This window comes from Oryzias melastigma, linkage group LG15 (assembly GCF_002922805.2).
Source record: "Oryzias melastigma strain HK-1 linkage group LG15, ASM292280v2, whole genome shotgun sequence".
Lineage (NCBI taxonomy): Eukaryota > Metazoa > Chordata > Actinopteri > Beloniformes > Adrianichthyidae > Oryzias > Oryzias melastigma.
Genome location: NC_050526.1, coordinates 4,049,446 through 4,064,045, shown reverse-complemented (window position 1 = coordinate 4,064,045; position 14,600 = coordinate 4,049,446). Strand labels below are relative to the sequence as shown.

At 36.8% G+C, this 14,600-nt stretch overlaps 1 protein-coding gene across 5 annotated transcripts in view; it reads right to left on the bottom strand.

The window, feature by feature from the left end:
- The window catches only part of grid1a (glutamate receptor, ionotropic, delta 1a), a 395,293-nt gene extending 392,339 nt beyond the window's left edge, over positions 1-2,954 (bottom strand). For 3 of the 5 annotated variants that reach the window (XM_036215430.1, XM_036215429.1, XM_024296910.2), the window contains exon 1: positions 1,431-2,947. The gene's annotated coding sequence lies outside the window, so the exon portion shown is untranslated. Of the gene's footprint in view, positions 1-1,430 lie in introns of all 5 variants that reach the window. The other 2 variants (XM_036215433.1, XM_036215431.1) reach the window with 2 other exon arrangements.
- Positions 2,955-14,600: the final 11,646 nt, after the last annotated feature.

The following is a 14,600-nucleotide window of genomic DNA, read 5'->3' as shown; positions in this document are numbered from 1 at the left end:
AAAAAAAAAAAAAAAAAAAAACGGATGCAGTGACATGGAAATCATGTATTAGTTGTTCTACTATAAGACTATATGGTCATACATTGCAAGTCATATTGTCATGGTAATATTGATTGCTGATATGTATGTTTTTCTAATATCGTGCAGCCCGAATGATTAGCCAAAAGGATTTAATTTGTTGATTAACTGATAACTTGAAGAATTTTAATCAATAATTAAATTATTTTTTGAGAAATGGAATGAAAACACAATATCCAATTGGCAAAACAACCAGTTGAATACCTTTGTTGATTTATCAGTTTCGCCATGAAAATTGATAAAGAGCAATAAGGTTCATCAGTTTCAAAGCTAAAATCAAATCAAAAATATGACAACATTCAATCAACCCTTTGATACTTCTTGATTTAAAAAAAAAGTATATTCTAATTCAAAGAAACTAATGAAAAATCCATTGGAAAACAAGTTTTATGTCATTAAACTGAAGGCAACCGGTCGCTGTGCTTATAGTTTCCTTACTTTAGTATTGATAAATGATCACTGACCTATGAGTCGCTAACTCTGACAAAACTAGCAATATTTTGATGGATATGTTAATTTTAGTGAATATCCAAATTGCAAAACACATCAATAATAGAATAAACATTTCATTTTAGATCTAGTAAACACTGGAAATAACAACCTGACCTGTTGGTTGAGCTAAAAAGAAGACATAGACCTGTACTGTCATACATGGGACCTTGAGATATATAAAATGGCTCAATTTTACATTTTAGAATCACAATCAAACTCTACAATAATGAACAAGTGTTATATTTGTAAAGTGCAAGCAAGTAATCCAGATCTACAGGTTAGCCCCCTCTCAACATTCAGTGTTTTGTTATGTTAGGCCCAACAATTTGTTCCAGCTCCCATTCCTCCAACTCTAAAAAAATAACCAACCAACAAGTAATCCGGGTCTTCAGGTAACACCTAACAAAACATTCCGTGTTCTGTTGTTAGGCCCAACAATTTGTTCCAGCTCCCATTCCTCCAACTCTAAAAAAAAAATAACCAACCAACAAGTAATCCCAACACAACACAACATTTACTGTGCCAAATAAAGGAAGAACAAGAAACAAAAGTGAATGAAGATGAGACATCTGTCAAAAAAAGAAAAAAAAAAAAGTCAAGATAGTCCAAACTTGGTTGGTTTAGCCGTACTAGCAATGCTAGTCTCCACAAGAAGAAACAGAAAACAAGGAAGTAGATGTCTAAAAAAAACAGTTTCAGTGCATCAACTAAGACATCAGTTAGCAAGAACAAACCCAGGCAAGCAAACAGAACACAGTTAAACCACCAAATCCAGTAAATGTACTGATAGCAAAAAGTTACTGGTCGGTAGGCTAACAAAGCTAATGAGGCTACACAGCTAGCAGGTCCCAACTACATACCTGTGATGAAGAGGCTGAGACATAAACGGCGTCAAAAGGCAGGCAATGGTCAAAAACAGAGGTGAGGGAGAGAACCGAGTAAGCAGGCGTTGGTCAAAAACACGGAGAATCAAACTGGGAAAACCTGCTCAAACTGATGGGTCAAACCAATCAAGACTTCACATTGAAGTTGAGGTTGGAGTGAGTGTCAATGCTGGTGGTTCTGATGAGGATGATGATGATCAGCTGTGCGTGGAGAAGACTGAAGTGGTGGCTGATGGGAGTTGTAGTGAGGAAGATGTTGAACATGGTTAGTAGTCAGGAGAGGGGTCCCTCTGGTGGTCGGAGGAGGACATGGCTGAGTGAGCCCTGACAATATCTTTGTAAAAAAAAAAAAAAAATCAGCTTAAAAAACATTTCATTACATGCAACAAGCCCGACAGCCCTCTTTTCCTGAAAAAATACCAAAACTAAATTTAAAATGCACAAAGCCAAGCCAGTTTCTACAGCTTTAGAACTCACCTGACTCCAGTCTTTCTTTTTTCCACAGGAAGTCCCTGCAGCCTACAGCAGTGCTGGTCATTTTATTGTTATTATTTATTCATGTATTTTATTGTGGCAATTACCTAATTTAAAATATTTCCTTTAATTCCTCCTAGCAGACTTTGCCACAAACTCCTTCCAACCAATCTCCAGTGGGCGGACTCTAGCTCTGTCTTCCTCTGCTTCTCTAGCCAACTCTGTATTTAGTTTTTTTTTCCTTTTATGGGCCATTTTTACAGACTTCTCCCAGGAAACTGTGAACTCCATGAAATATGCAAGAAGTTGCAACTCAGACCACAACACCGTATCTGGCCTTAAGTTTTTGTAGGGAACAATCTGAGGAACTCGAGCTGGGCTCGCGAGTTGTCAGGATTCATCCAACAGCTTTCCCAAAGGTTACCGGTGAGCTGCTCTCCTTCAAAAACAAACACCGCTCCTTATTTCTGTGCGCTTGCCTCGCTTTATCAGCATCTCAGCACTTGATAATCCTTCAGTGTACATCTTCACTGTGACAAACTTACTGACAGAATGTGCTGAAGTGAAGCTGCCCCAGAACACAATAAACATGACAGATCCCCGCCTGTCCATCTATTTACATTCTAGGGAGATGGAAGAAAATCATACGTTGCTCAGAACTAAAAACATTCCTTCCACCTGCACTCCATCTCCCTTATGTCTTCCCAACACTCCACTCTATACCTTCCCATCTCATCCACTAACCTTGTAGGACCTGAGAAACTGCTTTGACATATCCTACAACCTCTCCATGCTGTTCAATGTTATCTACAACCAGCTTTCCTCTTATCAGCTTCAGACGGTGTGCACCATGACTGCTGAGATGGGTTTAAATTAAAGCCACCACGCCCACACTGCACCTGTCCAACTGTCTCCTTTGGCTTCCACTTGCTTCCAGGAGAAACAACTGTATCCTTGGATTTGAGATAAGGTCATCTCCAGGCTTGCCTCAGCTCAGTAAAACTCCATTGATAACTTAGTAACAGGATCCTCCATACAAAGCTAAATAACACCCTGAGTCATTTCCTAACAAAAACAATAATCCTTCTTTCCAACTTGTGTTATGATGGAGTTCAATATCAAGAGAAACAACCTGACAAGACAAGCTAACTGTGGGATGCTAACTGGGAATAAATAGTGCAAAAAAATTGTCAACATTTCTAACAACAATAAATTGTTCCTAAAATGTATTTAGATGTATTTGTTTTCTACGTGAAGAAGTAAAAAGTAAATGGTAAGTGGCGTATACTTGTACAGCGCTTTTCTACCTTCCTCAAACGCCCAAAGCGCTTTCACTTTCCCATTCACCTATTCACACACACTATCACACACTGACAGTGGCACCAGCCTATAACCGCCCTACCGCTGCCCAAAGTATGCAATTTCAATAAAATATCTAATAAATAGTTTATTTGCAACTAGTGTTATTAAAATACATCATAGAATTGTACGTTGAATGGTTGGCCCTCAAACTTATTTCCCTCACCAAATCTTATCTTCTTTGCAAAACGTTGGGATACTCCTGTCTAAGAATGTATTCAGACTGAAGACATTTGGTTAAAGAGTTTCCCCTGATAATCTAGAACATATTTACAGAGTTAATACACTCTCTTTTGAGGTGTTCCAGGTTTGTTTCCAATCAGATTGAGCTCTGGTTCACTCTGAGTTTATTTAGTCTGAATAGACTCCATCGTTGGAGTGGAACAACTGAACCAAAATGACCACAGTATCCAGTCATTATGTAATTTAAACAGAGTAGAGGAGCAACAATGAGACCCAGCAACTCATTGAAATGTGGTTGGATGAATGGAGGCTCATAGAACAACTTTTAACAAGATACACATCACTTCCTACACTGTTTTCCAGAAAATCTATGTCATAAACACTTATCAGCGTACCTTCTTAGTCGTTGTCTCTTCAGTAACCCCCACCATACCAAAGTAGCAGGTAAAAAGTGTTGTACCTGATGTTGATACGGACATTCAAAATTGGTCAGCAAAATACAAAGTTTGAATAAGTGAGCTATCCTGACAAGAAATGCAATGCTTAGGACCTCCATTATTCTTTCTCTCGTTGCTTTGCTCTACTCGTATCATTCCTGGCCAATGACTGAAGAGATCTTTAGTTTGTTTACAAGCTTTGCTTCAAAAATTGATGGCAGTCTGAATACAGACCAAATGCAAGGTTCAGGACTTGACCCAGACCAACAAAGGGTTCCAGTCTGAATAAACCCTTAGATAGTTCATGGCTGCCGTAATCACGGCAAATGACCAAACTATAGAATTTCAGTTTTGCCAGAAAACCAGATCCATCTGCTGGGTATTCCATCAATAACCAGCTGTCTTGAGTTAGAAAACTTAACTTTTTCCTTCAGACTTTCCCCGCTCTACCTCCTCAGACTTTTAACTGGCTTTTCTAGAATATCTGAAATAGTAATAAATACAGAACCCCGGATATGATACACCATTTACTCTTAACATGCTTGATTTTGTGGCTTAAACTTCATGTTGATTCTCTGTAAATTAAAATTCCACTTCTCCAACACTCTTTTGGTATGTATTGCTGTGGTGTAATTGTCTTATCATCCATGGCTGAAGTCCCGTTCCCCCTACATCCCACTTTGAAGCTCTAATAAATTCCATTGCCATTCAGAAAGCAGAGTGAAAATATACCAACTTCTGCTTGTAAGTTATGTAGTAAATTCCGAACACAACTGAATGTCTTGGAAATGGTCTTTCACCAACCCACTCATTGTGTTTGGCTCTTTAAATTACTCCAAAGCTTCTCTCTGCAAACCAAACCAGAGCCAAACACATTAGCAACATTGTCAAAAATTAACTATAAATCTCCCTTTTCTATCTTTACTGATTGGATTTGATGCTAAATCCTGCTTGAAAGTTCACGATAACCCAAAAACCTGAAATGACAGCTTTGTGAAACAATGTATCAATACGCTGATTGTTTCTCAGATAGTCAGACTACCTCCTAGTCACTACACAAAAGAAAATTAATAAAGTTTTTTTTTAATCACCAACATGATGATTCTTTTTAGATAAGCATTCAAAAGGACAAAACATGTCCTTCTCTTAACACTTCTTTATTCATCCAAATGAAGTCTGTATAGTTGTAAAGACGTGCTCAGTTACATTATGCTTTGTTGTCTCTGACTCCCTTCAGGAACAAAATGTTAATACATGTCAGCTCAATTTCTAACTGCATACATTCATTCCAAACTACTGATTTGTTTAAAAAAAAATCTATGAAGAGGTAAAAAGCAGCAGTTGTATACGTGATAGACTGAAGTTAAAAACCTCCCTCACATCTTTTTGAAGATAACAGCTTTTCTCTGGATAGTAGTTATACGTCATTCTACAGCTACAATACTTGGTAACTATTTTTAAGCTTCAATTCAACAAATGAGAATGTGTGTAAACAGGTTTGCCAAGTAATGCTGTGCTTTTCGTGTTTCACCATTATTTGGTGTTTTGACCTTTTAGACCCTCATTGATGAACGCAAAAAAAAAAAAAAAAAAACGAGGAGCAAAGACACACGCCGAGAAAAAGTGTGTTTTTGTTTTTTTTTAACATGTTCGTGAGGTATTTTTGAATACTTATTTAGTCAATTTGTCAGAAATCAGGAGCAGACAACAAAATGGAAAAAGCGTGTCTGTTTTACGTAACCTACAATTGACATTCCGGTGGATCCACTTGTAGAGAAATAGATCCATGAACGTCTTCGTTTTCCTCATCCAAGCTGGCATCTGACTTTAAACTGCATGACTGGATCAGTGATGGACACTTGGATGGTTTCTTGTAGCTGATTCTGTTGATTCGACTCCTGGTAAGGAATCAGCTCTTTCCACTCTTCAGAAAGGATTTTTTGTGGGCCTTTATTTGACCATATCTGCTAAAATAATGGTTTGTTTGTTTAAAAATGCCATAATGTGTACTGTATTCATGAGATTCTTAGAATTGCCACATTTTTTGCATTTATTCCCTTACAAACCATTCTTTTGTTTAACATTTTAATCAAATGTTGGCATGCAGGTTCTTTTGCTGTGTTTACTTTTGATTAATTAAACTTTTCATTAATAGATTTAAAGAATTAAACAATGTTTTTTCTTTTTTTTGTCCTTTTTATTTATAAAATTATAATATTTTCTTGATGTAAATTAATGAAATATAGATCTAATGAATGAACTTTTTTATTTAAGAAATTAACAGTTTGAAGACTTGCTGTCCCGCATTAACCCAAAAAGGGAAAAATAAAAATAAAATTTGAGATTCTTTCTTATCATTATTGTTTGGAGGAAAATATGACAAATATCAGAAAATTAAGGAGATCCAAGCAGGCTGCCTCTCCACGCCGCAGCAGCTCTGTTTTTGCCCACCAGTCAGGGTAGAGTACTTGGGGGATTGATCCCCCAAGTACTCTACCCACTAATCTAGTCATTGAAAGTGTCGGTTCTAAAGTTGAGTCCCCGATTGGTTGATGCGACGCAGCGACCTCACCATGTTCAGATATTTGAATTTGTGCCAGTCCGCTCATTTGGCGCTGCTGCCAGACAAACGTACCGTGCCCGGTGATCAAATCGGGCCGCAAGACCTTAAACCGCGTCGTTTCCATTGAGTTAACATCGAAACTCGATACCCCTGACACAAAAATCATGTTAGATGACAACCAGCACGCAAAAAATCATTTGAGAGTCGACTCTTTCAACTCCCTATCAGGCAGCGATTCTTAGAATCGATGCTTTTAAGCATGACCCATCACTAGAAAGGATAGCTCCAATATTGCTCACCATTTTTGTCATGTTAGATTATGACGGGTTGTAAGCTAGCGTGAGAGGGTGTAAACGGGGATGATGGGGAATAGATGTAGACTTACTCCCTGCCAATGGTCCTGCCTAAAACTCAGAGGCAAAATTCAAATGAACAACTGCTGCTCTGCAGAACTATGTCCTAGACATCGATGTAAATCAATTAACCTTCCAACCACAGTGAGAGAAAGGCCGAGTGTGTGGTGAAATCCCATGAATGCACGAGAAAAACATGCAAACTCCACACGTAAAGAATCCACGTGGGCTTTCTCACTGAGAGGCGAGAGTGCTAACCTTGGGATGCAACAGTTCATGAATAAAATGTCAAAGAAAGAGGTTGCACATTCCTTCTCAATGTGAAAATGTACCATTTCCTCGTGCCACCCAAAGCTTTACTTTCACAGTGCTGTGCCAAAAATCCTCTTCCAGATTTCTCCTGAGAGGACAAAAGTGAGTGATAGAATGTTGTGAACTAATGTCAACATAATTCTTGTTCTTTGGCCAGTTTTTATTTTTTTACTCCTTGGCATTGAGAGGATACATTTTTCCTTTTTTGCTAAATTTGTTGCACTTGAAAATCAAAACGCGATACAATGGATTGTGTCCTTGTAACTCCAGACATCCAAATTTAAGTTTTGAGGATTAGCTCTCTGTGGAGATGTCTCTCCCTACTTCAAATTATTTCTTTCTCTAGAATTCAGTTCTCTGGATCTGGAGTAGATCACTTCTGCAGGCGAGCTTCTCCAAACTGTTGCAGCTCATTACTGCTGCTGAAACTCCTGCTCACACCTTCTCCTGCCAACTGCAAGAGAAAAGTCAGTTCCCAGGAGTAAGAGTTTGCTCTGTTAATACTGCAACAAAAACAGAAATAAATGTGTATTTCACCATCTCATACAATATACTTGTTGGCACGGGAGTGTGAATTTAGTCCTATCATTCAAGTCCGGCCTTCACAGCTTTTGATGGAACTACCAGACTCGTAAATGGTTTGGTTTTGGACAGGCGTACTCAAGCTTGGCATCAATAGCAGCATTGTTAAAGCATTTTTTTATGTTTAAATTTTGTTTTTTTCCAAGGAATAGTTTAAATAAAGAGGTTGGATAAATAAAAATGGTCTCATTTTTGTTAGAATTCATTGGTTTTCCCTGGCAGGATGGACTTAACCTCAAAGCGTGCTACGGTCAGCTTTCTCTGCCACTCAATGTATTTTAATTATTTAAGCCACCAGCAGCATGCATAGAATCAAAATGGCACATTTCTTATAAACAATGTTTTTTTTCTTTCGAAGCACCTTCTCTGATAAAAAGAACTACCAAGCGCTGCAGATGTACTTAAATACAACAAAGCAGAAGCTGAAAAGACGGGGAAAATGGACAAATGGGAAGAACTGACATCAAAGAGAAAGTGAAGAAGGTGAGACCCACTTGCTTTACATTCATGTCTGCTGCTTCTGTGCTGGCAGCTTTTATTTACCGTCATTTTCAGTTTGACCAACCAGAACCAAAAAAGAAAAAGATGTTAACCTAAAGACATAAGCATATGGAGCCCCTAAAGGGATGGTGAAGTACAAAAATGAAAAATAAGATATACAAAGTGGTGCAGACCAGTAACTATATGGTCCTAACTAGATACTATCTGATGCTGATCAATCACTATCGGGTGAAAACCAGATATTAAGATATTATCTGATGCACATCAGATAATATCTGGTGCACACCATGTACTATCTGGTGCACATATACTATCTGGTGTGCACCAGTTTTTATCTGATCCTCTCTAGTTACCATCGGGTCCACACCATATACTATCTGGTGCACACCAGATACTATCTGATTCTCACCAGTTACTAATTGATGCTCACCGGTTTCTATTCAATGATCACCACTTACTATCTGGTGTTCACCACTTAATACCTAGCGCACACCAGGTAGCATCTGGCGTACAATAAATATTAGCTGGTGCACACCAGCTACTATCTGGTGCTCAACATGTATTATCTGGTGCTGACAAATTATTATCTGGTGCACACCAGATGCTATTGAGTGCTTACCAGTTACTGTCTGGTCCAAACCAGATACCATCTAGTTCTCACAAATTACTATCTGGTGCTCACTAGTTACTATCTAGTGCACACCAGATACTATTTAATACTCACCAGATACTATCTAGTGAAACCAGAAACTATCTGATGCTTACCAGTTACCAGATAGTAACAGGCAAGCATCAGATAGCATATGGTGTGCACCAGATAGTATCTGGTGTGCACCAGATAATATATGGTGTGCACCAGACAGTAACTGTTATGCATCAGAGTATCTGAGATACTCAGATACTCTGATGCATAACAGTTACTATCTGGTGCACACCATATACTACCTGGTTCTCACAAATTACTACTTAGTGCCCACCAGATACTAACTTGTGCACACCAGTTAATATTAATATTTTTTACTTTGATGTCCCTTTAGGAGACTTCTACACTTTTTTTTAAAGAAGGTTGCATATAGTTGCAATTCCTCTCTGTATATCTGAAATCTTAACTTGTCTTAAAACTGTAACATACACAATGCCTGCACACAAGTTGATGAACATAACTTGACTGTGAGTCAAATCAAATATAATTGTCATAACACGAATTTACACATTTTTGTAAGTATTTGTGAATAGCAGGGTTATGTTCTGAAGGTGTTTCAGTAATAACACCTCACCATATATTGTTTTTAGCTCAAATGTTCAGCATAAACAGGCTTTTAAACCCACTTTTGTGAGGATGAACATCTGCTATGACTAGAGTATAGGGAAGGCTTTTTGCACTGCAGCAGGACCAACCGGCATGTCACTCTGTGGTCTTTGTGTGTGCTTTAGGTGCTTTATTGGAAAGTGTTTGTGTGATTTCTGACATATTCAAATCTACAAAATGTCTTTTGAAAGCAGAAAAGTCACTAAGTGCTTTTTTATGTGGTTATGAAATGTTGCTGATAGGAACAAAATGTTGTGAAGTTTAAAACACTATCCAATGCAGAAAACCAAATATCAAGGGTATGAAAATGTTTCATTTAGAAAGAAAATGCTTGTTTGACAACTGTAAAGCTGGTTTATTCTGGCATGCTGGCGCAGGTCAATTTATTTTATTGTGAAAGCTTTCATAAAAAGTGATGGGCACTGGAGTGTTTTGACTCACTTTGGACAGCATGCCTATAGGACCTTATTTTCATGTAGGACTAAGACAGCTCATGGTGTTCAGGAGTCTCTGTATAAAATATGGGCCAGCAAGTCTTCAGCTCTACATTATAGAAGCAGAGCTGAGCACCGATTCACCTTCCAGAGCTCTGATTGTGTAATTTCTGAAACTGCTGACTTTTGTATCTTGTTTGAATTATCTCTGCTGCTCTCATTTTCTCATCTACATAAGCCTTTAAATTCTGAGAGCTGGTTGCCTCTGTTGCTTAATTGCACTTGGCAGTTTCCGAAAAAAAAAAAAAAAAAAAGTACAACCTATTCTCAATAGACCCACTCCAATCATCTTTTGATCTATTTCAGAAGCGTTCCCAGTGGTCTTCTAATTATTATTGTGCTGTTTTGTTTTTTTTAGCCAAAATCAAAAACCTGTGTTGTTTTCTAAGACATAGTTTCTGCAGAGCGGTAAGCGGTAAGGTAAGGAATTTGCTTCTGAGTAGTAGACAGGATTGTTCACGCAGAGCAACCCCGCCCCCTCTTCCCTTCCTGTTGCTAAGAGCTCTCTCAGCAACAGGAAGAGAAGATTGTGGCCCCCCAGTGTATTTTCTACGTCACAAAGAAGCTCCATTTCAGGCTGTGACTAAGAAAATGCACAAACTGGACCCTCCAAGGAAGGACGAACCATTTGGTCAATGGAAAAAATTGGCATTTTAATTAACATTTAAATCAATTTCAAAATGGGAAAAATTCTGCCAATAAGGGGAAATCTACTTGAACTAACAGATCATTTCTACGCAAAGCTTTTTATTTTTTTTTAAAAAAAGCTCTGTTACTGTGTATTTTGTGTTTGCTTTACTCTATGTATATTAATAATAACTCAAAAAAACAATAAAAATACCGTTTTCAAAAAAGGCTCTTTTTCAAACTGAATTTTTTTGTCTGCCTGTATTTCACAACAATTTAAATAAAGAAACTCTCAGAAATGTAAACTAAAGTTTAACATGTGTGCTACCTTCAGAAAAATGTCATAAGAACGAGTTAAAGTCCCTCTATGACAATTATTTTTAATTAAGAGAAAACGTTGTGAGTAGTGTTTAAACTATGATTATGAAGTTTTTAACCAAAATTCCACAACCTAAATGTGTTTAAAAGCTATTTTTCATGTTAATCTGAATCTTCTGTTTCAAAAATCTCCTCGGAGGGTGCGTGGCTTTTGGAGCTGAGCTGTTCTGTCCCGGACCTCCCTCTGTCTGATTATGATAGCTCTGTGTCTCTTTAGTGTAAATCTTCATCACTGCTACATAAAAATGTCTGACAGTATAATTTTGAGCCAGATACCAGCTCGGAGAAGGAAGTGAAGAGCATCGTGGACCGAACTTTCATTGATTTACAATCCTTTCCAACTGCGGTCAAATGAGCCGCCGTTCACATTTCCGTGGTCACATCAAGAAGCTCCGTGGAGTCTGGTGGAGATTTTCCAGTGTTCTCAGCCCTGTAAGTATTGTAAGAAAATTTGTACTGTAAAATTGTACTAAAAAACAATTTTAATCAAAGTTGGTATTTAAGTTGTTGAGATAAAACAATCAGGAAATGTCTCATTTAATTCTATTTCATATGAATGTAAAGTTTTCTACACTTGGTTTATTTATTTCTAAATGCAGAAGTAAAATTATGCCTTTCATGTGCGAACAAGCAAGTAATTGTTCTGATTTATCCCTCCGAAAAATCTCAACTTTCACACCGTTTAATGAATTTGAAATTGAAAGTGCTCTGCATACATGCTGAATCTACAGAGACAATAAGGACTCTCTGGTCTGGAAGGGCTCCAACTTCAATTTTTACAGGAAAAAGCAATGTTCCACTGCAGGTGCACGTGAGCACATGTTCTCCTATTCTTTCCTAGGTGTTTTCAGCTGCGGCAGGGTTGTTATTCTCCTAATAGAGAACCATCTTTCAGGTAACCGTCTCCACAACAACCTCCACCTTGAGGCGGGAAAGAGAGCACTAAATGACTGAAACGTGCAGCCGACTCGATTAACTGAATGTAATATTATTGGGACTAATTAAAGGCACGAATGCCTGGTGTTACTCTCTGGTCATAATTCATATTCAGACCATATGGACTCAATATGTTGTAAAGCATTTGGTTTTGTTATCATGTGTGGGAGAAGGAGTCCATTAGGAAAGCCACATCCCACCAGCTCATTAAAGTCTTGTTGAAGTTACCTATAGGTCAGTGTTAAAGTCGGGATAATATAGAAGGGTTTGCTCTTCATTATGGATTTGTTTCATGTTGTGCCCTTAAAAAGCCTACACAGTGGCATCTGTGCGGTCCCTGTTAAACTCAAGCATGCATCATAACAAAGCTGCCCTTCCAGAAATGCAAATATTTTATTGATCTGTTTTTTTTCCCTGACTTAAAATATCTTGGAAAAGGAAATTAGACTGCAGTTGGTTTATGTTATTCACAATGATGAGCTCCTATTGAAATCTAAAAACGTATCTAATCTTTAGTTTGTACGGCTAAAAAAAAGAGAATTATCACATGTTTGTGTTAATGCATACACAATTTTTCAATAAATTTCAGGAAAAAAAATACATTTTTCAGTTTAACCATTGACTGTAAAAGAACTGGACACAACATCCCCTCCCCCCTCATGCTCCAAACAGGAAGTCCCAGAAAGGCAAAATCCCACAGACTTCTATCGCAAAATAAACAGCTTTTACTCAAGTCAATATATTTCTCAGATAACCATTCTAGCCATAGAAATGATGACTCGGACCAATCACTGCTCACCAATGTCTGGTTCCAAAACTGGTGACTAAGCTGACCTCATTTCATTGGAACCAGAGGAAAGGCCTTTTCTGTGGGTGACGTCACAGTTGTTGGTCCATCTCTATATATGTCAATGATTTAAACAGTTAAACTTTCGTCATATAGATTAATTACATTCACATAAACAGCTAAATCTGAAGACTTTTTTTCTTCATTAGCATATTAGCAGTTTGCAAATATTAAAAAAATATGTATATTTAAGCTAGAGTAGTACTTAATATCCAGCAAAAAATAAAATAAACATGTATCAATCAAAATAATATAAATTACTTTCTGTTTTAATTAAGAAAAGAAAAACATTTCTATACAATATCGATATTTTATTAAATCAACTAATCATATATTGTGATATAAATTAAACAAAGTTTGTCATTCTGAGTTGACCATAATGGCAATACCATCTTTTTATTAACAAGTAAAACTGTTTCTGTGTTTATCATTTTGCTCAGGGTTTGATTTACCAAAATAAAAGCATTCCTAGCAATTTTTAAGGAAAAATTATCTATGGATAGATATTCCAGATTGTTTACTCTATTATAGCTACTCCTGATATGTTAAGTAAGTGTATTTTACCCCTTTAGCAAAATATTCCAAAACATTTTCCCTTCCTTTTTATCTGACTTTTAAGACTTGACACATTTTTTTTTTAATTTAAACTTTTATTCCATAAAGGGGTTTTCTCACTGCAAAAACTGAATCTTATGCAAGTAAAATTAGTCTTATTTCAAGAAAAACTATTTTATTTTCAGTCATTCAAAAAAGTAAATAAATGAAAAAATCTTATCAATAACGTTTTTAATAGCAAAATACTTTTAGTTTGAAAAAACATAAAATAGTGACTAAAATTGTTTTCTTAAAATAAGAATTCTTGGTAAGACCACTATTTTTTTTTATTATAGAAATTGCCTATTTCAAGAAATCCTGCCATTTTGCTCAGAATGTGTCTTCTTTCTAATCTGTTTTTGCCGTGCTCCTTTTCTTCTGCTGCTGTCTTCCTGTGTCAGTATAAAATATATTTCCTTACATTAATAAAGCATGTTTCTGCTTTACAGTAGGCAGATCACAAACGCCTTGGAGTGTTTTACTTTTTTCAGAAGCTTCAGTGAAAGTCTAACTTTGGAGAATACAGACAAAAATTTGCCTGTAAGAAACTTCAAAACAAAAGCTTTCTTTAAGACACAAGAACTCAGAGATTCACCTGAAGCTCTGCGGCATATAAAGAATGTTTGAGTCTGCAGGAATGTCAGTCAGACTGACTTCTGCTGAATATAAGGAGCCAGTTTTTCTATAGGATATACTAAATATAATATATTTTATGTTTTAGGTGTGTTTGCCCAGTTTCGTCTAACTAATTAGGATTAATAAATACATTTATTTAAATTAAATGTTAGAAATGTAAATAATAATACTTGAGAAGAATCTACAGTCAACGGCTGGATAAATCGGATGTTTATTTTTGATGATATGATCTCCTATGGAATATTGAACTGGAAATTAACATAATAAGCAAACTCAGTGAAAAACAAGAGTGTTGTATATATTATTGTTATCAACGTTGGTATTTATACTTCTTGCACCACTTAAGGTAAGTAGGAGATACTTCTTTGCTTCATCCACGCTTGAATTTTTTTCATGTTCTCACTGAAAGAGCAAAACTCCAAAGCTAATATTGGATGCATCCCATAATACAGCCATCAATATGCTTATTGTTTTCACTCGGAGTGACAACTTCAACGAAATTAAAAGCCAAAGTTATTACTACTCTGGAGCTGAAGCTTTGGACTCATTTTCTCTTCTCTT